This window comes from Cryptotermes secundus, unplaced genomic scaffold (genome assembly GCF_002891405.2).
Source record: "Cryptotermes secundus unplaced genomic scaffold, Csec_1.0 scaffold1318, whole genome shotgun sequence".
Classification (NCBI taxonomy): Eukaryota; Metazoa; Arthropoda; class Insecta; order Blattodea; family Kalotermitidae; genus Cryptotermes; species Cryptotermes secundus.
The window spans coordinates 228,781-252,064 of record NW_019743671.1 but is presented as its reverse complement, the minus strand read 5'-3'; the positions used below and the strand labels follow the sequence as shown (position 1 = coordinate 252,064).

The 23,284-nt window shown below is 40.6% G+C and overlaps 1 long non-coding RNA gene across 2 annotated transcripts in view; it reads right to left on the bottom strand.

Moving 5' to 3' along the window:
• Window positions 1-23,284, bottom strand: part of LOC111874254 — a 137,674-nt gene that overhangs the window by 29,903 nt on the left and 84,487 nt on the right. For both annotated transcript variants that reach the window (XR_002844514.2, XR_004514079.1), the window contains exon 2: window positions 17,071-17,137. This is a non-coding gene — a long non-coding RNA (uncharacterized LOC111874254). The remainder of the gene's footprint in view (window positions 1-17,070; window positions 17,138-23,284) is intronic.

Sequence of the window (23,284 nt, the reverse complement as noted above, 5' to 3'; positions counted from 1 at the left end):
TATTAGTGAGAAAGCCAGAAGGAAAGAGACCACTGGGAAGACCAAAACGTAGGTGGGTGAACAATATTAAAATGGACCTTAAAGAGATAGGATGGGATGGTAGAGATTGGATTGGTCTGGCTCAGGATAGGGACCAATGGGGGACTTTTGTGAACACGGTAATGAACCTTTGGGTTCCATAAAATCCTGGAAAAGTCTTGAGTAGCTACAAAATTGGCGACTCCTCAATAAGGGCTCAGCTCCATAAATAAGATTGTCGCCATAAATATCGAATAAGCATTGTGTTCTGCGAGGTAGGTAAATATTTTTAAATATTATTTACATAAATTCAGGTTTCGAAATCTAAGGAAATAAGGATGTAAACTTACTTACTTACTCATGGGAGCTGAGCCCTTCTTGAGGAGCCGCCAATTCCGCAGCTACTCAAGTATTTCCCAGCATTTTATGGAACCCGAAGGTTCATCACCGTGTTCACAAGAGCCCTCCACTGGCCCACGCGTGTCTCCATTCTCTCAATCGGCTTTTTCAAACACTAATACGAGTCCCATTAAGATAAAGCTATTTCAGTGCTGTGTTACAGCACGATAAAGATAACCTGCTCTCAGAACAAGAACGAAATAAAGTTACATAATTCAAACCACAAAACAATGTACAGTTTAGTATGATCCATACAATAAACAGCGATTATTCCCAAAAACATTACCCGCTTGGTTTTCTTAATGGAAGCAATGTTTCATCTGTTAGATAAAACTGTGGTTTTGTGTGACAGTGCTATTTACATTAACCTAATATTTCTTTCCTTGAACATCCGGACTAGTCAGCACTGCTCGGGCTCTGCATAAATATCAAGCTTGAAAGTGACGCACAAGCCCGTCGGTTTGGTAAACTAAAATTATCTCCGTACTTAATTAAGCACCACGCCATGAAGATTTACAAGGGGAGTGGACAGTTTCACGTCCCGTCCGCTTTACCCCCGGGGAAAGGGCCCGCGGCATTCATGGGATAGGAGGCTAGGTGTGCCCCAGAGCCTATCTTGACGCTGTGGAAAAGAGAAGCATCGCTTACCACCGCCGGGAATCGAACCCAGGTCGTCAAACTCGTGATCCATAGCTATACACGTACAGACTGAGCTATCCCGGCTGTTCGTAGGCTTGGATTTTTTTCTCTCTTCTCCATGCTTCAAAAGCTTAAGTGTCTGTGTATGATATAATGTACATTAGGTGCATGCTGTCAAATTGTTCCCCTGGATCCTGTGATCACCACGGTATCTTGAGGATGTCTGCTCGATTTACAATGCATTCTTTGTAAGTAGACGCCACGCAGGCCTCATGCGTAAAAGAAAAATGTTCTTAAATGTCACCCCAATGTCGGCGTCTTCCGTTCATTTTAAGAAGCTGAGCGCTGCTCGTGCTGACGCGAGAGAGTTATGTGACATCCATTACACTGCTGATATGTCAGCATTAAACGGCCAAATAAAAGCCGACATGATCTCTTTAGAGGAAAAGTTCTGTCAAAATTTTCTCTCTCATTTCTGCCTTCACGTCTTTTTTTTTCTGGTCCATTTCTTTATTTCATGTCACGATCCTACATTTTTTTCGCTTTTGTTATTCGGTACCTTTTTATTCTTTCGTATTTTTCCTTCTTTCCTTTTTGTCTCCCTTTTCCGCCTTTCGTTTTATTTTTGATCATCACTGCTTACTCCTTTCATTTTCCTATTTCTAACGTTCCCCCTTATGTGTTTGTATTTCAATTTTTGAAGTATTTCTTTTATTTTAATTTTCAATTTCTTCTTCTTCTTATTATTAATAGCAATTCCTCTGTTCCTTCATTTTCTTGCGGTTCTCCCTTTGACTTTTTGTCTTCTTTCCTGTATGTTTTTCATATATTTTATTGCGCCTTTCTTTTAACTTCAAATTTTGCTCCGTCTTCTTCATTTTGCTCTTCAATACCGTCACCACTTCATTTCAATTTCCCTTCTTTGTCTTCTTTCCGCCCGTCGTTCTCCATACACTTTCTAATATCTCTGTATCTCGAATTCCGTTCTTATTCCTTCTTATCTTTCCTACCTTGTGTTTACCTTATTATCTGTTTCGGTTTCATCTTGTTTCCTAAAAAAAGTAAACTGATTTGAACGGTTTCATAGAGTTTCACGATTTTCTAGGAGACAATGAAAGCTAGTCGTTTCGACATATGAAGAATTTACATTGCGCTAATTTTATACCGTACGCCTTGCTTCCCCGGCAACTTCTGCGCCACTGCTGTAAGGTGTGTAACATACCCTCCAGTGAGACGGCGATTCAGAACAAGATTATGGAAAATTATAAACAAAAACAAAAAAATAACTAACTTCCTTTCTCTGTGGCCAACCAAATCTGAAACTTAAAACCGATGAAGCGGGCTATCACAAATCTCAGAAGTTAGTGAAAACAGTATGGAGTAATGGTGGAATAATGAATGTCAGGGACAAAACCGAAGAACCTCAGAGATAAATTTGCTCCAGGGTCACACTGTAAAATACGAACATCACAAGAAGTCATCCAGGATTAAACCTGAGCCTTGGCTGTATGATTCCAGACTCTAACAGCCCGAGCTATTGCGAGGTTCTAAAATCAATAATAGTACCATAAATTCGAGTCATAAATCACGTCACAAAATCGTCTAGTGTTTCGTTGTAATCTTATCATCCCCCAAAACAACATTCACCCTGCTCTAAACCTACAAATCTCTCCACACTTGACCACACTGCCCTCTGTCATGAAATGTCCGAACTATCAATCACGAGATACCTGTCTTTCATTGAGAGTGCTGCTGAGGTCAAACTGCAGCAGCATGACCCGTGGTTGATGTACGAAGAACACAAACAACCAACTTTGCAGAAAAACACGGGTAAAATAATTACACCGCTAGGAGGATTGACGTAAGGTTGCCCTGGACAAGTTCACGTGACTCAGCTGCAGGTTCAAATTAAGGTAACTATGAAGACTAATAATGTCTTTTGAGATGTGAAGCCTTGTGATTTCGTACATATCAGAATTTCGGAGGATTGTGCTACGTCCAACTGCTACCTTGAAGAGGTCACTACTAAGCCTCCAATTTTCTCGCTCATTTTTTAACGCTTGTAATTAATAATATTGTGACGAGTTATCTTACGTCCAGCGCAGCGTAACGGCTGCAATGGACAAATGGACAAATCGTAGCGGCGAATTGCCGTTGAGTAACAACGGACGAGATGAAACTCGTTATCATCGTGCAAAGAGCGTTCCCGAAGCAACGGATTGGCGAACACGTGAGATCGAACCTTGGCGAATGGCGTCTCGTATCCGGTCAGAACACCTATATAAGCCGAGGGCGAATTAGCCTTCATACAACGCAGTTGGAACCTAGTCGCCATACAAGACAGTTGAAGGATAGCCGCCGCAGAACACAGTTAAAATTGTAAGGTATGTGAGACTGAGTGTCCAATAAAGATTCGCTGAATCCGAGACCCACGTGAATTTATTTGTCGCGTGATATACCCAACACGTGACAATATATTCTCTCTACAGTAGAAGTTATACAGGAAGATTCTAAATTATTGTCTGGGTTTCCGACAATTTCCGACAATATTTTAGAATCACTCTGTATATCGTCAAATGTTGAAATGATTAGTGAATGAAGAATTCGGAAGGATGTGAAAGGCAGTTATTGTTTCCCATCTTAGGCACTTTCTCAGTGTTCTCCTCGACATGCCAAATAAAATGAGGAAATTTTTCATCTGTGATGACCATTTCCGAAATGGATTCTAATAGGATACCTCCAGAATATGAGTCAGATGACTTCATTATGTCTGCCTTTTTTTGGCCTCCGTCTTTTTTTTTTTTTTAGAATTTTATCGTTCTTTCTTGTTTCGGTTTAATTTGAAAATTGCCCTACTGAGATATTTAACATAATGAAAAAGGTCAAGGCACACGCTTAAGTGTATCTAAGGTGTTAATCAGGAATGTCAGACATGTCATTGCAGCGAACGTCACTGATGGTTCCTTCTGTTGGCCATTAGGGACCAAACTACAATTTCAGTACAGTTACAGCAAGAGACGATTTATCATCGCCGGAAAAAAAATTACTTCCTTTCAGAAGTGGGACAAAGGAAATATGCAGCCTTTGATAATACGTGGCGGAAATCTGCCGCTTACTCGCGAGAAGGTTGTGCATCATCTTTGACGCGTCGTGTCCACAAAGAAAAACTTTGACATCCTACTGAGCTGAAGTTTAATTTTGAAAAATATGCAGGCTCAGAAATGAATTAATTTTATCAGATTTTTACGACGGAAAGTATCGATCTGAATACTCCATAGCGTAATTTAGAGAACTGCATGGCACGTTGAATATGATACTTTCCTTGCACTTAATTAATCGCCGAACTATGAAGACACAGGAGGGAACAGATACGCCTCCAGGTGTTCTTAACTTAGGCAATAGAATAGGTGAGTTGTCATCTTCACATCCCTAACGCTTTACCCTCAAAGATATATTCCCCCTTACGCGTTGGCTAGAAGACTGGTCTGAAATATATGGTGAACTGAAGAATCTCTAAATAAATACGGGGAATCGAACTCTTGTTCCCCATAAGTCTAGCCCCTGGCATATTCACTATGCGGACTTAGTTACGTTGGTATCCGAATAAAAGATATTGATCCATCGATGGCTCTACAGTCCTTGGCCGCTTTTTCAGTTTCTTAATTTATATAGAGTCGGTAGGGCTCCTTGGACGGGGATCAGTCTGTGGCATTACCACTACATACGCACAGAACAACACACACACATCCATTCCTCTAGTAAGATTCGAGCGCGGCCACTGTGATCGGCAAACGGAAGATATCCCTAGACAGAAATAAATTACTTCAAAGAGGTTGGCTAAGAGCATTCTTTTAGAGTAAGCCAGAAGGTAGAATGTAGAAGAAACGTGGGAAGACCTAGATTGAGATGAGTGTAAGATGTAGAAAATAATTTAAAAGAGCTAAAAGTGAACAGATGAAAGTCAAAAGCAAATAATTGAAAAGAATGAGCACCTGTCGCATAGCAGGCCAAGGTTCCTAAATAATCGTATAGCCAAGGGGTGAGAGAACATGCCACAAAGCGATATAGCTACTCGTGGACGCAGTTTAAGAATTAATTGATCTTTATAGAAACTCAGTTAAACGAACGCGCTGTCTGACTGTCCGCCCATATATGTTAATCCAAAAATAACACGGAAACTCATAGGATACTGAAAATACACATTATAGAGTGTGAGATTAATTTATATTTTATTCTCAACCGGCAAAATGCAACCCGTCTTTTGCACGGAGATCAAAAGAAAATACTGTTTTCTGAAAAATTGCACATCGTACAAAATATGACACGTGGGCTAAGTTACACATCTCATTAAGACCAATAATATCACGCAATAGAATTCTACTTGAAAAGCTGAGTCTTCCAGATGGTCAATAAACCTACCAACATGGACACCGATGATCGAACACGTTCCTATAAATCGACCAGTCTAATCCAGCTGAATCCACGTCACGAGATTTTGAACCTTTTGAAAAATGAAATTCGTCAAAATAATATTGTGACATGTAGACCCATTGTTAGGAAACATATTCCCGCGGCAACGAACAAGCAGGCAACAGTCAAATAACTTCCATTGCAAAGCACCGGCGCTGTAAATATAACAATAAAGGAAGCGCTGTTTTCTATGGATCCGCCTCAAGACTGTATAAGTAGTACAGAACACAATCAGACTCAGAATGGAGCGAGTCCTCAGAGGTAAATGAAGAAGGATTCGACTAAAGATTTATTGTTATTGTAATTTATTGTGATCACGAGTGATCGTAAAGGAGTGATCAATAAATACAATCATCCTAACCAAACCCCATCTTATAAGTCACCAATACAGGTGGCAATATTTAAAACTTCAATTCCCAACCCGCAGGAAACACATTATGACTCGATTACAAAGGTCAGTGGATTAATGCTGATTTGTGCAACAATTGCTGTTTGTTGTGAAAATGATATGAAACGCGTAAATGCACGGCGTGGGTAAAGGGCGGAGCTTATTCTGTGTTTCTTCTTTGTTGTTTAACGACGCTCTCAGTATTTAGACTATATAACTTCTGTTGTAGGATCATCAATGGATGTGGTACAGCTACTGGAATGAGAATATACAGTGGAAACTGAAGCACCAGGATAAAACTTACCCAAGTGCTACTTCGTCCCTCACAAATCCCACATGACCGGGGCTTGAACTCGGGCTGCAGCGTTGGGAACTATGCTTTATAACGTTAAATCATGTGGCATACAAAGTAAAAATTCTTCTTTAAATTGTTTAACGTGCATCGTACGACAGACATTTTCACCTCATTATAACCCCCCCCCCCCTTCACCGACAAATGTATGTGACACTATTCTGACAAAGATGTAATATTCAGAGAGATAATTACACAGAATCGTGGTAGTACGTCCTTTGGGAAATCGAAACTGGCCAGTAATTCAGTTATATCAGAGCGATCTCAGCTTGCCATGGTCAATACGGCGTCTAGTGACAGGAGCGGGCAGAGTGATGACAGATACGTGTGTAGGGACACATCAAAGTCTCCATGCCGCGTGTGCTGCCATGTCAGTACAAGATGTCAACACAGACAAGGACTCTTTTTCCTAGCTACACGCATATAAGAGAGTTTTAATTTCTATAGAAATTACTGATGACTTGCTTGTTTCTATTTACAAGTTGGAGTACTTGTTCGCCCCAGATATGGATCCTTTCCTTGTCAGTGTCACGATATGTAGGATAGTAGTTAAAACTAAAACTGAAACTATGAGAATATTGGGAATGAGGACTCAATGTCAATTACTCGCCCCAGTAAAATGCTATACTATCAAAATGTCCCCTATAATTATCGTCATAATGAAATGGCGATAGAGTCTTGTTTTTCTATTTTTTTTTCATATGCGCTACATCAATCATTTGGGCCTAGGTCTACCTCCATTAAACTCTCCTTTCACTTCGGCTTTACTAGATCTCAGACATACGGTAGGACTCCTAGAGCGGGTGATCAGCTCGTCGCAAGGCCTCTACCTGTATACAAACACAGAAAAACGCACACAAACATCCATGCCCTGAGTGGGATTTGAACCCACGATCCCGGCTGCAGAGCGAGCGAAGACAGTTCATCCCTTAGACAGCTCGATTACCGTGACCGGCAGTGTGTAAGAATAATATATAGGAATTCAGTTCGTACCTCACAGGAAACAGATCCGAACCCACGATCCCGGTTTCCAAGCGAGCGAAGACAGTACATGCCTTAGACCGCTCGGCTACCGTGACCGGCGTTTTTATATTTTACTCTTACGATAATATTACTATTGCCTCCCTCAGTTTTCGCTTAAAACAAGACAAATGTATAAAGCTTTATTCTCAATACATAACGAAATAAGAAGCTGTGTCCCATTTCTCTCAAAATTGTAATTTGTGTATGATGTTGGGAACAAATGAGAAATTAGACCTGCACATTTAATGGTAGTCAGGAAATTATGAAAACAAAAACATAACAAGGTACACATGCAACGTTTCCTGTAACGTTGCGTGATTCGTTTTGCTTCAGTCATTTTTCATAGCTTATACTCACGCCTTTGTGTCCTCGTTTTCCTCACGAAACATGCTGGATTCTTATTGGTTCTTAACATCGCAACGAAAAAAATACATTGATACATTAGACTGTCTGTCTTATAATATATTTAGTTATAGTCTAAGAATAAGTATCTTCGTCTATTATATGGAGTGTTTTAAAAATAGCTAGCCCACAATTTATGTTCAGGCCCGTTCCCGCAGATCTCACGGCACTCGTCTCGCATAGACACGCCGCGCTAGCCGATAATGCATCTCCCGCTGTAACTTTTGCCAGTCCTTACTGAAGAACCAGAGGATGTAATGATTTGAAGAAAGCAGTCTTCTGGGATTTGGCACCGTGTACATGTGGTNATATACACGGTGCCAAATCCCAGAAGACTGCTTTCTTCATAGTCACCGCCGTGAAAGCCTCAAATCTTACGATGTAATGATTTATTTTGGCTTGCTTCTAATCCAGTACCGACGTCATCAATTATTTCTTCAGGCAGTATGTTTATTCTCCGAGATTTATTTTTATGCATCACTGATTCCGATGAATGTAATTTTCTTACGATATTGTAAAACTTTGCTTTAAACGGCACTGTAATGTCAGCATCCTTTAGATAAAAATTCATACGGCATTTCTTCCACGAAAGAATCTCTACAAAAGTATCGTATACGACATTATATTTCACTGCCCTGTGAAATGTAGTTGTACGTATTGTCACATGCGGTAGCGTAATTGATTGTGCACTATGCTACAAGCCGGAAGGTAACGACTTTGAGTACCGATAAGGTTGAATATATTTCAAATCACCTAATTTTTCCAGCCGCAGTATGGCCGTGGGATCGACTCGGCCTCTAACAGAAATGAGTACCAGGAATCTTCCTGGGGGTAAAGGGCGGCCGGCGCGTAAGGCTGACAACCTTACCGCCATCTGTGAGCCGATTGTCTAGATAATGTGAAACCCTCAACACCCCAGAACCCTATGGACCTCCATGACCTGTTACAGGGATAGCTGTACCTTTTTTACACTCATTGTTAAGCAAAGGGTTTGTAAACAAATTTCCGCGAAGTTAGATTCTTAGTAAACAGTCCGTTGTTACGTTACGAAACAATACAGACAATAAGAGAAGGACTGTCTTTTCTATGCGACGGCCGGAAAACACCACCCTTAAGAAAGTGAAAACAATATAGGGGAACCTGTATTTTCTATGTTGCCCGCACAAAGCAAATGCACGGAAAAATAGGACGTCTATTGCCAGGTCCCCGTGTGGAGGCGGGGTCGAATACCCCCACCGTGACCCTGCGAGTCGTAGGAGGCGACGAAAAGGGATGTCTCAAATCTGAGACAGTTAAATATGGTCGCGAGTCCCAAGGGACTCGGACCCGAGAATGACCGCGCTGGCAAGGGCCATCAGCATATGCAAAAGACAGATCCGTCCTCTCGTCAGAGAAGGAGACCCACAAAAATAAGACCGTAACTGTCAAACGGTATTATTTAATATCTGATCATGAGCCTCAGATGGGGCTCGACACCAAGTCTTACTGAATGACTGACCGTCAGTCGCAAAGTGACTTTGACTTTGACTATTGCCAGGCAACAAAGCTATAAACAAGCATCCTTAACAAAAGAAGATGGAGTGTTGCGTGGGGTCCGTGTAAAGTAGTTTTCCTGAAGACATTCGACTCTACGAGTCAGTCAGTTTTCAGTAGGAGAAAGCCACAGGAAGTTTACAGTAGAAGAAGAATTGGAAGTTGGCTTGTGAAAGCTTAACGTGTGATTGGAAGACTTTATGTGTGTTGTAATTCAGTGATATTTGGAGTGTGAGAGTTGTAGTTTCTGTGAAAAAATCCATTGCCAGGAAACAGATAGGGGTAACTTTGCAGAGCAATAGCCGTTGTTCAGTTCTGTTACCTAGCAACGACTAATGTATGCATATATAGAAGATTTTATTTATGTGTTATAATTACAGTAATCTTGGAAGTGTTACAGTTAATCGTAGTTACGATCTGTAAGTGGTCAATAAATCAAATTACCAATCCAAACCCCGCCTTTAGTCACTGATATACAAGTACGTGACAGTACACAGCTAGCAGTGATAACATTATCGTGTTATCGAGATAGTTCAGCAAGCATCGGGTGATTAAGCGGCGAATTCAGTGTTCAGAAGTGGGCAGGCGTAGGCAAACACATTTCCGGCGGCCAGTTCAAAGCTAAAATGGATTCCCTGTGCAATAGTAGTTACAAATTTTAGATATGTCGTAATCCTTCGAATCCTTAGTTTCGCCTAAATATTATATGAAAATCCACTTCATACCCAAGAGAAAACAATCTACACCTCTATTAAAAATATAAATTTGTTACTACTCTAAATTTATATTTTTTTTTTTTTTTTTCGAAGAATTGCATGAAGCTAATAAAGACATTACGTAGGTAAATTCCAGCATATCTTTGAGTTTTAAAGTATTTAGTTACCCGAATGTTTTAATCTGTAGCGATATCATGTCTGTTGAAATATAAAGTGCTTTTTTCATGATTTGTTAAAAAAACTTATGCAAATGGTTATAAAATTTATTGAATGTTTTCTGCTTCCAATGATCGAACGTCCAACAGACCAACTAGCACTCTTATTTCATAATCAAGAAGTCCCTAGATCCAATCTCTGCCCGGAGACGGTGTATTCTGAATGAGGTTTTGAGTAATTCTGATCAACCCCTAGCTACAAATATCGTCAACTGGTCCAAAACAGAGTCAATCCGAGTTCCTTTCAATTTATTATTCTCTAATCACTCCACGCTATGGACCCTATGCGTTGTGCATAATGAGGAGCTTCATAACTTGTACTCTTCTCCGAGTATAATTAGAATGATCAAGTCAAGGAGGATGAGGTGGGCAGGGGATGTAGCACGAATGGGGGAGAAGGGGAATGCATATACGGTATTGGTAGGAAAGCCAGAAGGAAAGAGACCACTGGGAAGGCCAAGGCGTAGGTGGGTTGAAAATATTAAAATGGATCTTCGAGAGATATGATGGGATGGTGTGGATTGGATTGAAATAGCTCAGGCTAGGGACCAGTGGAGGGCTCTTGTGAACACGGTAATGAACCTTCGGGTTCCATAAAATGCTGGGAAACTCTTGAGTAGCTGCAGAATTGGCGGCTCCTCAAGAAGGGTTCAGCTCCATTAGTAAGTAAGTAAGTCATTACATAAATTATAAATAAATAAACCAATAGGGAGTCATTAACGTATAGATATTGTAGAGATCCTTCATTGTAGAGACGACACAGAAAATAAATAATTCTCAGTGAGTAGCCACATTTGTCATGTGGTCTATAGAGATGTACCCAATAGTTCTAAAAGTACGTGAATGCAAAAGGCAGTAAATTCTGCGAGGTTTTTGGAGTGAAATACGTGCTTTTTATTTGTAACAAACACTGTAAAGCGGGGTCGGTCAGTCTAGGACTTAAACCGGCAGCATATCGTTGCTTGTGACTTTTGTCACTGGATATATTGTGGAAATATTTTCATTTTTTCCTGTGTTGTCAGTTAGGATGAAGAATGGGTTTCCCATGGGGATAAACCTTCCAGCCAGGTGAATACAACAGCCATTTTGGTACCTATGATAAACATCGCTTTTATATGCAACCCCATTTGGCCAGAATCATGACGTGCTTGTCTACGGAAAGAGATGACGGAGGTCGAAAGGGCAGGAACAAAATAAAAAAAAGATGTTTTCAGTGTGCACTTAACAGGAGATTTCGGCAAAGGACTAGTAAATGGCGTGCTAATATCGAGGTACAATTATTTATTGCAATAATCTCAATTTTAATCAGTTGTTCATAGAAGCTTAAAAAATAGTTAAAAATATATATTGTGACGTGACGCCTGAAAGCCGGAATAGTGGAGTCAGATCGGAAGTTGATTTCCGAGGCAACGAGTATTAACAGAGAACGTTCCCGTGACAACTGGTTACCATGGTATTGTTACACATGACTTCAGTGATAACACGGTTCGTTTTCTCTGTGTCTCTGTGTCCAAGATGGAGAAGAAAAGCCAGAAAGAACAGCGAAAATATCCTTAACCATGTGAAACCTAAGATACAACCATGTAATCTGTATATATTGCAATTTCTGCTTCTCCTAAAACAAATTCCGTTCCCATTACAAATACCCACCAGTTAATGCAGTCTAGACAAATAATCGCGCAGACCTCATAAATACGTACTCTGTGTATGGGCAAACTTAAGGGTTCTTTATGCGTTAAAGCAGGTGGTACATATTGCCTACAATGCTCTAAAATTCCAAGTAACGAGACATATGAAGGACGGCAGAAGGCAAGAAACAGAAATTACAGAAGGCAGCAAAACATCTGCTGTGTTTAACAGGCCCCATGATCTTGCTTGATCATTAAAGTACGTGTAGTTCACACACCGCAACGTCCAGGCTCTGTGCCAGACAAACACAACAGGATGTTAATAGTACAGTCCCTCTTAAAGCATACCAGAATGGAAGGCGAAGACCATAATACTAGAAGCGAGAGAAAATATTTTTAAAACGCAGCATCACAGATCAGGGAAGGACGATAACAGAATTACACAGGAGTGTTTTGTAACTTTTTGGCTCATTTTAATGACGGTCTCAGTGGATCAGATTGCGTATTATAGAAGGGTAGGTTGATTGGTGCATGATAAATTGCGAAGGATGTGGAAGGAGAGGATTGTAAACCAATTTAAGACACAATCCTGTCATTATAAGTCAGGATGGATCAGTCGATATAGCAATGGGAGTCGAGAGTTCGATTCTCGGCAGGGGAAAGATTTTTATTTTCCCCACTGCGTCCAGGCCGGTTCTGGAGTCCACCCAGCCTCCGATCCAACGGGTACCGGGAACTCCTTTCCCGGGGATAAAGCGGCCTAGGCGTGAAGCTAACCACTCACCTACATTAGCCTCGAGGTCAAGAATGGTGAAGCTATAACTCCACTCCTTCATATGTCTTCATGGCATGGTGCTTAATTAAGCAAAGGAACAAATTTACTAATATTATAGCATTTGATTGGAGGGACTGAGAAAACCTAAGAAACAACTCAGTTAGGAAAGTCGGTGTACCATGAGAGATTCGAAATAGGCTGCTTCAGAATTACCGACCGAGTGCTTTCTCGATAGGAAAATTTCAGAAAAGATTAAATTCGGGGAATCGTTTTTACGATTAAATTCAAGGCCTTCTCCAGTTCTATTAAGAAAAAAGTAACAATTACAGTAAAAACACAAAGTCCATGTATATGAATCATGATCTGTGTCCTAGAAAACAGGACGCTCAGAGGAATATTTGGACCTAAAACATAAGAAGGAACAGGGTGATAAAACTGATCTGTACAACGAAGAACTGTAATTCCTAACATTACGTTCCTTATTCCTGAATAATAATAATAATAATAATAATAAATATGCTGTATGGAGTAAAATGTAAGTCTCTGGTAGCAGAAGATGATTTTTACAAACCGATAATATTCAGTATTGATATTGGACGCGAGATCGACCGTCACAAACCGTTTCTCTAATGCCAGTTTCAATATTATTTTTCTTTATTTTTTCATTATTCTCTCCAGGAAAAACGCCGGAATATCGCTTTAAATTATATGAACTATGTCCTCGAAAATTCTTATCTACTCAAATTTCATTATCATCTTCTAATCTCAGGGGTTAATCATATCCTAAGACTACACAAATAAGAACATGCATCTGAGCCAAATTAACTCATTTATTTAACATTATCAATATTCTGACCTACGGCAGCATAGCTTTTTTGTGTGTTACTTAATCAACTTATTAAAAAAATTGTTACTATCTGTATTAATGTATTCATGCACGTTGCTGTAGTTGTTAAAGAAACGGATTTTATATTCAAGGCATTGTGATGATATTGTGTGTATGTTTATCAGTGACACTGGAGGAATTTGCTTAACCTTTTATAATATTGCTACTGTAACGGCCCAGTATGAACCAAATCAAATGTACCACCAGGATTAAAGTTAAGGAACCATGCACTGTCCCGCGCAATAAATTTATGTATTTCTCTTGATTCCCATAGTAAACGAAGATCATTTCCCCAAACAGTTTTAACGGGTCGGTCTTTGCAATGGAAACTTTGTGTTCCCTGTGAGGTACGGACTTAATTTTTATATATTGCTTAGATGAGCTTCAGAGCTTAGAGACCTAGATCTACTGGGTCGCCTGTCTCTGACCTGATTTATTTGTAATCTGAGTCTTAGGAAGTGAGAATAAGGCAAAGAGAAAAACTCCGTGATGCTTTTTCAAAATTCCACTCACGTAAGTCAGGCGACGGAACGTATATGTGGCTGAGAAAACCCGCAGTAACCTACAGAAACGTGTCTCGTACCTAAGCAAATGGGTACGGAAACTCACAGGATGCAAAGTGTCATTTGGATAGAAATACAAAGTAGTAGAAAGAAGGAATGCTAAGCAAAGAGAGATACAGAAACTATGCAAGAAACAGATGCACAAAGGGATTATAAAACAGAGACAGAGAGAAGACGGGTAAGCAAAGAGAAAAAACGGCCACACATTGGCCTAAAAGCAGACAGAAAATCACACAAAGGAGGAAAATCCAAATAAACAGTTAACTGGCGACAGCCAACCAGTCAAACGTGCAAAGGGACAAAAACCAACAAATAAGTATTCATAATGAGAGAAGCAAGAAACTGAACAGAAAGTAAAATACATACGGGTAGCATAACCCTGTTGTTCTATCGTTGCGTGCGTGTTTGTTGCGGCCGTTATCTATCAACGGCTGCTGTTTACAAAGTTACCGCTTAACTACATGTCTATAGGCCACAATATTTCCCGCACCCCTTTGTCAGTATCTCAATATCCTCTGCCGGAGCAAAGTCTTTAAATACGAGAAATACACAAATTAAGGGACTATATTTTAACTCATGTAATTCAAGAAAGATCTGGAATGAGGATTGGTATCATATTCAGCTTCTACGAGTACCTCAATGTTTCCAGATGGCTTAAACAGCCGTGCAGTCTCCGTTACACAGACAAATTGATAATATTACCTAAGGAAATGATCACTGTTTGCTCTGAAAATAGTACACGTAAGTATACTCCATGGACAAAATAAGGTAAACGAACTTTCCTCACAATTTCTTTAAATCGTAAATTAATAATAATCTTCTTCACGCAATTTATTCCCCATATACAAAATTGCAGGTTTTAAGTTATGTGGGCAAATAACAAGTTTCTAATTTTAAATGAGGCCACTGGATTTTTCTTTGCTTTAATACTGTTAATCTGAAGAGCCAGAGAGACATACGTGTGCGTGTTTAAAGTTAAAACACTTTATTGAGGAGTTCCAATGGTTCCAGAAGATGATGTCCTATTTAAAGCTTCTCACATTCGCTCGATATATACTCGTATATGTTCATCCCGTACAGTTAAGCACAGAATAAAAAAAATCTACTATTAACTCTTCCACAAATGGATGAAAGCCTTTATCTATGTTGTCTGTCATTTACACACTTTACATTTCAAAAGCACTGGTCCCTCTGCTTGCTGACAGATAAAGGCCTCCTCTGTGACGAATTGTACATCCCGCTCCTAGTTTGGTTTCCACCAGGAAATTCATTCTCGCAATCAATATGACGTTCGTGTTTACTAAACAAAGGTTAGTAAACTGATCATATTATCCGTGGACACGGTATGTAACTTAAGACCTAAATAGATAATGAGTAAACCTGATAGAAAAAAGATTACAGAAGCGTTATAAAGGCGACGACGTTTCCTTGAGTTTTTTTATTGCTAGTGGGGTGGGACTAAGTCCCTTGTACTGCGGCCACTTCTGATCTATTGTATCAGCCCCAGATGATAGGTGAGGGTGACTGTGGAGCAATTGGTGGAATGAAGATTGGCAGGGGAAACCGAAGTACTCGGAGAAAACCTGCCCCAGTGCCACTTTGTTCATCACAAATCCTACTTGACAAGACCCGGGATCGAACCCGGGCCGCCGCGGTGGGAAGCCAGCGACTAACCGCTTGAGCTATGGCGCGGCCTTTCCTTGAGCTTAACACAAGACTGTTGGACGTGGAAGTAAAGGGTACCCAACGGTTGACGTGTTCGATCACTGTAACCGGTCTGGACACAGTGGTGCCAATGATGTAAATATTTATTACGCGCATTTAGAATTTCTGAAACCGAGTTAGCAAAATTGTATATATGTATGTCTCATAAACTTACAGATATATTCAGAAATGAATGTATTGCGAGAAGCTTCAAATTTGCAATACACGGATACACGTAACTCGCTACTGAGCGACGTCTTCGCCAAGATAGATATGAGTGTAGTCTAAACAAACATTTGCAGGGGTTCACGACTTACTAATGCTCGGGCGATTCTCTTCACAGCCTGTCATTTTTAATTTATGATATTTTTTTGCTGAGCATATTAGCACGAAAATTTCACAGACTTGTATATTGTAGATTGGCTAATTGCTTGGTTACTTAACCGAGTCTTGCAGCNAAAAAAAAAAAAAAAAAAAAAAAAAAAAAAGCAAGAGCAAAATTACTCACAGAATTACTGAGGTTTTAGTCTTTTTCCATCGTCCGGAATTTAGGTACTAGAGAACACGATGTTTCGGAAACTGGATCTGTTTCCGTCTTCAGGTGAGAAAGGAAGACACCTACTTACTTGGTCCCTTAGAAAGAACTAATCTCAATTACTAGATTAAGTAGCTAAGTGCATCCCTTAAACTTCTCTTCTAATGGATAGCCATTGTCCCATTTGAAAGGAATTCATGACTGATACATGATAGTCAAATGATCCGTTTCTACTTTGAATTTTAATGATCACTTATCGTATAAGATTTCCTTCAGAGCATCCATTTAAAGACAGAAACACTGTTAAACTAATCAAGAAACTAGGGTCTGATGATGATTTCCCGGAATATGTGGAATCTCAAGAGAAGGTAGCGACATAATCATAGTGACTATTTGGTGATGAAATAGTGACACCAAGACACGTCATTACTTCTGCTATAAATAATTTTGGTGATGTAAACGAAAGTCAACTGACTCATAATGCTATTCAGTAGAGCTGCGAAAATGGAAATTCATCTACACAGTATTAAAAAATTCTACCTGACAGGAAACACATCAAACAAAACTGTTTGAGGCTGTTAAGCGAATCAATTGATGCTTGTTATAAGAATCATATGAAACACATAAGTAAATTCTATGGGAAGAATACATACTGTAATGTTAAAGTGGGTGGCAGATATATTTGTCATACAGCCTTTAAATAATAAATACGGTAAAATAAGAAAATTATATCAAGATTATCAACGAAACTGAATCCATTTTAACGAGTTTTACCGTACCTTCATCATCATAAAAAATTAATTCTATTTAAGTATCTCTCCTACCTTACACTGATACAGCATTCCCTTCCTCGCTGAAGACAAAGATGTTATCCAAACTTCGATGTGAAATCTGAAACAATACAATAAGAAGAATATGAGTAATGGGAAATTATTACCGCAAATAGTTCAAAAATAGTATATTTGTCTGCAATATGTTTAGCTGTATGTTTCTCCTGCAACTTTATATTTCATACTAAAAATACGCTGGCGCCCTATGTTTGCATTACCTGTAATATTCTTCTTACAAAAAAAATAATAAATTTTCAAGAAAGCTGTGCTATAGCTCAGGCGGTTAGACTCGGTTTCTCATCACAGAGGCTCGGGTTCAGTCTCTAGTCCCTTCGTATGAGATTCGTTCTAGATGAATTACGAATAGAGCAGTTCTTTATTTTCTTCCGTTTTCTCTTACTACTGCTCCATACTCATTTATAACTGTTCCTTGAGAAGTCTGATATCCACATATCATAAAAGTTATCCCCGTAACAGGCCGTGGAGGCCCATAGGGTTGTGAGAGGTTGAGGCTCCCACATCTTCTGGATGGCGGTAAGGTTATCAGCCTTAGGCGCCGGCCACCTTTTATCCCCCATGCAGATTCCCGGTACTTATTTCTGTTAGCGGCTGAGTCGAGCCCAGGGCCATAGTTCTGCTGAAAGGATTAGGTCAATTGAAAAAATCCACCTAATCGGTACTCGAACCAGCAACTTTCCGGCTTGTAGCATAGTGCCTCAACCAACTACGCTACCGCGTAGCTCCACATGTCATAAAGTAGAAGAAATCTAACACAAGGAGCTATAGTTAATATCATCAAAATTTAAGAGAGGAAGAAGATTAAAAATTGTTGTATATAAAAAGTTCGCAAAATTCTTTAATGTTCTAGAAAATTGTCTGTGTAAATAATGCTGAGTTAACTGATAATTAAGTGGCAATTATGGACATACAAATCTAACACAGGACGGAGGGAATTATTGTAAGTTTATATATGATCGCAGCTCTTAAGGAATAGATTGTAAATACTCCTAATGATAAATGCAACCGTAATAAATAATTTTCTTTAATGTTCTATAAAGTTGCCGTTGGATATATCTCCTTAAGCGGACCAAACAAAGTTACAATAAATTTGTTCACTACTTCATTTGGAGCTGATTTTATTATTCACATATGAAGCTACGTACCATGCAGCGGAAGGTACCTAAATCCATAATGCACTTAATATCAGAGCGGATATAGCTGGCTCCATGCGTCGTAGTTCAATTGCACACTCTGTGGGTGTCTTGCAGTAATACGTTTTAACAAATAGGTCCAATTATGGAATGATACGATGTTGCAATTTTCATTAGTTTTAATGGCATTCATTACTACATTCCCATCATCTCAACATTGAAATATACCAAACAGCGTCATAAAGGCTACATCGCGACAGGAGTCACTGCAGAGGAGTAGGACTAGCAGAACGCGATAAAAATGAATACGCCCGACAGATGTTGCTTATTACGTTCCTCAATAGGAAAGGAGAACCATTGTTGCCGTCATATTATATGTAATGAAGAAAATACAAAACTAAATGAGTACTTAAATTTGATAAAGTTTTGCTGAATTTTTTTTAGATCGCCTCTGTGGTCTAGTGGTCAGAGTTCCTGGCTACAGATCCAAAGATCCGGGTTCGATTCCCAGCGTTACGAAATTTTCTGAGAAGTAGTGGGTCTGGAACGGGGTACACTCAGCTTCGTGAGGACAATTGAAGAGCTGTTTCAACGAAATACCGCCTCCGGTCTAGAAAACCGAGATTAACGGCAGTGGGGATTCGTTGCACTGACCACGTGAGACCCTCTATCCGCTGAAGTTGGTACTAACTTCGCCGACAAGCGGCGGTCGCTCGGTCAGTATAGTTCGCGTGCGGACTACAGGGCAGGGAGTTTTTGTTTGTTGTATTTTTACGTCTAATTATTTGCATGTGTATATTTTAAACTCAGACGTTACTCGTAATAACGCAGGCACTACTTTCGATTTTAAAATATTAACTTATTCGTTAATAGAAATGTACACTTTTGGGTAATAACGTTTACATGCTATGAATCTTTAAAGGTTTGAAAATTAAAAAAAAAATATTGTCGCGTATAGACCCATTGCTAGGCAACGACACGGTAAACAAATTTCCACGGGAGTCACCGCACGGACCAATAGGACCTCAATCGCTAGGAAACGGGCAAGTAAAGAAGTCTTCTCAACAACTGAGAGGCTGTGTTCTGCGTTGCCCGTGCAGATGGTTTATAAAAGGACGAAGAAGGTCGGTTGAATAGTTGTTGTCAAGAAATGAATTCAGTTCTGCAGATGGCAGTCGAAGGTAATAGAGAAGAAATGGCAAGAAATGAATTGGGTGGTGCAAATAAGACTTCGTGTGTGATTTGAAATGAGAGTGAGTGTTATAAATCCGTTTAAAGGATACGGCTAGTGAAAGCCGAGAACCCTATTCCGTGTGTAACGGTGAACTGTAAATTGTGTAGATTAGCGGTAGTGCTGTAATTGTCTCCAGTTCCGAATTGTGTGTATAAGGTGTCAATAAATCCAGTGATCCAATCTAGAATCGGTCTTATAAATCACACACAATCCCCCTTAACGTGACAATATATTTAAAGTTGAATGCTCTTGGGTTCCCGCCTATGAAAGAAAATTATGGGAATTTAAACTTTGCACCAGAGGAAATAATTCACAAAAACAACTCAGTAGTCAATGCGACGTATAATGCAAGTTTTACATCTGCAATATTTATACTAGAGTGTTACATTAGTTTTGCCACTGATATTCATTTTACCGAATGTCACTCTGTAGTAATGAATTGTCGATTTCAGGAGATCCTGAGTTATAATATCGGACCTAGCAGGAGTTATTCTGAATGAGGTTCTACATACTTTACACTTCAACATTACACACGCATTAGGGTTCTCAACCATCACTAGTCGTGTCCTGGCAACGGATTTATAACAGTCGCACTGAAAATCGAGTAATATATAAAGGCAACTTTTCACAGCCTAATTAATTTATTGCTATTATTCTGCAACTATCAACTCAATTCAATTCCTCTGTTCCCACGCTCATATCCTGGGGCTGACGGCCCGAAACTCCACTCAGCTCTTCTCAACTCAACTCTTCTTAATGACCACTTTGCACGGACCATGCATAAAACACATCCTCTCTATTGATGGGAAGGCGTGTTTACCGAGCCGTTGATAGCAACGAAAATTACTTGATTGTTTCCTGCCAATTTATTATCGCGCGAACGTGTTTACCTAGTCGTTGCCTAGCAATGATCGTCTATTCTGACTTCACTGTAACGGCTTTCGGTCGTCATATCACGATATTTTTCTAGTTATCTAACGTACGATAAGCTAAAAATTCACAGTCAAACATGTAGGCCTCCACATCAAGTATCTGTTATTTTGAAACTAATTAATTTAAAATTAGAATATTAGAAATGTTATAAAACTCCAGTGTCAAATTTAATGAAACTCCGTCCAGAAGTACTCTAGTTGTTGCTGTGTACGAGTTTAGAGACCGACACAGCGATGAGAATGGCTGTATTTTGCAAATGGTAGTTGCCAGCCCGATCAATTAGAGGTGAATCGCAGTCTATGATACCAGGATATAATGGGTAAGTGCCCACGAATAATGTCAACTTCCGAAGGTAAAGACTTGGACATTCCTGTTTTGAATCGTGGTATATGTGGAATATATACCACGACTATATACCGTATCGACCAATTCCTGAAAGAGTGAGATTTTATGTTTTCACGTATGTGACTATTGAGCTTAACTTAGGTGAGGTGACGTGACTTGACTTGACGTAACTTGGCGTGATTTCACGTGACTTGACGTGAGGCGAGGCGAGACCGGGCGAGGTGAGGCGAGGCGAGGCTAGGCTAGGTTAGGTTAAGTTAGGTTAGGTAAGGTTATGTTAAGTTAGGTTAGGTAAGGTAAGGTCAGGTTAGGTTAGGTTTGCGCAGTAGACTTGTCCGCATCAATCAGTAACTGAGGGGTACCATTCCCTTCCAGTAAGTTAGGTGAGCTGAGCTGAGGTGAGGTGACGTGATGTGACGTGAAGTGAGTTGACGTAACTTGGCGTGATTTGACGTGACTTGGGGTGACTTGACGTGTCTTGACATGACTTTACGTGACTTGGCGTGACTTGACGTCAGGCGAGGAGAGACGAGGCAAGGTGACGCGAGGTGAGGCGAGGTGAGGAGAGCGAGGCGAGTAGAGGCTATGCTAGGGTAGGATAGGTTAGGTTAGGTTAGTTTAGGTTATGTTAGGATAGGTTTCCGCAGTAGAATTGTGCACATCAATCAGTAACTCAGGGGCACCATTGCCTGCTGTTAAATTAGGTAGGATGAGGTGAGATGAGGTGAAGTGACGTGACGTGACTTGACGTGACTTGGCGTGAGTTGACTTGACGTGACTTGGCGTGACTTGACATGACTTGGCGTCACTTTAAGTGGCTTGACGTAACTTGACGTGAGGCGAAGCGAGGCGAGACGAGGCTAGGCCAGGCTAAACTAGGCTAGTCTAGGTGTGGTTAGGTTAGGTTATGTTAGGTTACGTTAGGTGAGCTTAGGTTATGTTAGGTTAGGTTAGATTAGGTTAGGTTTGCGCAGTAGACTTGTCCGCATCAATCAGTAACTGAGGGGTACCATTCCCTGCTGTTAAGTTAGGTGATGTGACGTGACATGACTTCGCGTGATTTGATGTTACCTGGCGAGACTTATCGTGTCTTCGCGTGACTTGGTGTGATTTGACGTAACTTGGCGTTATTTCACGTGATTTGACCTGAATTGACTTGGCGTGACTTGACGTGACTTGACGTGAAGCGAAGCGAAAAGGGGCGAGGTGAGGCGAGGCGAGTAGAGGGGAGTAGAGGAGAGGCCAGGAATAATAGGCTAGGCTAGGGTAGGCTGAGTTAGGTTAGGTTAGGTAAGGTTAGGTTAGGTTAAGTTAGGTTGGGTTAAGTTAGGTTACTTTAGGTTAGGATAGGATTGTGCAGTAGATTTGTGCGCATCAATCAGTAACTGAAGGGTACCATTCTCTGGTGATAAATTAGGTGTGGTGTGGTAAGGTGGGTGAGGTGCCGTGACGTGACTTGTCGTTATTGGCGTGACTTCACGTGACTTGGCGTGAGTTGAGGTGAATTGACGTGATTTGGCGTGACTTGACTTGACTTGGCGTGGCATGCCGTGATTTGACCTGGCTTCACTTACTTGACGTGAGGCGAAGCGAGACGGGGCGAGGCGAGGCTAGGTTAGATGTTGTTAGGTCAGGTCAGGTTAGGTTAGGTTAGGATAGGTTAAGTTAGGTTGGGTTAGGTTAGATTTGGGTACATTAGGTTTGCGCAGTATATTTATGCGCATAAATCAGTATCTGAGGTGTACCATTCACTTCTGTTAAGTTAGGTGAGGTGACGTAATATGAGGAAAGGTGAGGTGAGGTGAAGTGACGTGACTTCGCGTGATTTGACGTGACCTGGCGTGTCTTCGAATGACTTGGTGTGATTTGACATAACTTGGAGTGATTTCACGAGATTTGACCTGACTTGACTTGGCGTCACCTGACGTGACTTGGCGTGATTTGCCGTGACTTGACGTGAAGCGAAGCGAGACGGGTCGAGGTGAGGCGAGGCGAGTCGGGGCGAGTCGAGGCAAGGCTAGGCTAGGTTAGGGTAGGCTAGGTTATCTTAGGTTAGGTTAGGTTAGGATTGCGCAGTAGATTTGTGCGCATCGATCAGTAACTGAAGGGTACCATTCTCTAGTGTTAAATTAGGTGAGGTGTGGTAAGGTGGGTGAGGTGCCGTGACGTGACTTATCGTGATTGGCGTGACTTGACGTGCCTTGGCGTGAGTTGAAGTGAATTGACGTGATTTGGCGTGACTTGACTTGACGTGACATGACTTGTCGTGGCTTGACCTGGCTTGAATTACTTGACGTGAGGCGAAGCCTGGCGAGGCTAGGTTAGATGTTCTTAGGTTAGGTTACGTTAGGTTAGGATAGGTTAAGTTAGGTTGGGTTAGGTTAGGGTAGATTAGGTTTGCGCAGTAGATTTATGCGCATAAATCAGTATCTGAGGTGTACCATTCCCTGCTGTTAAGTTAGGTGAGGTGACGTAATGTGAGGTAAGGTGAGGTGAGGTGAAGTGAAGTGACGTGACGTCGCGTTATCTGACGTGACCTGGCGTG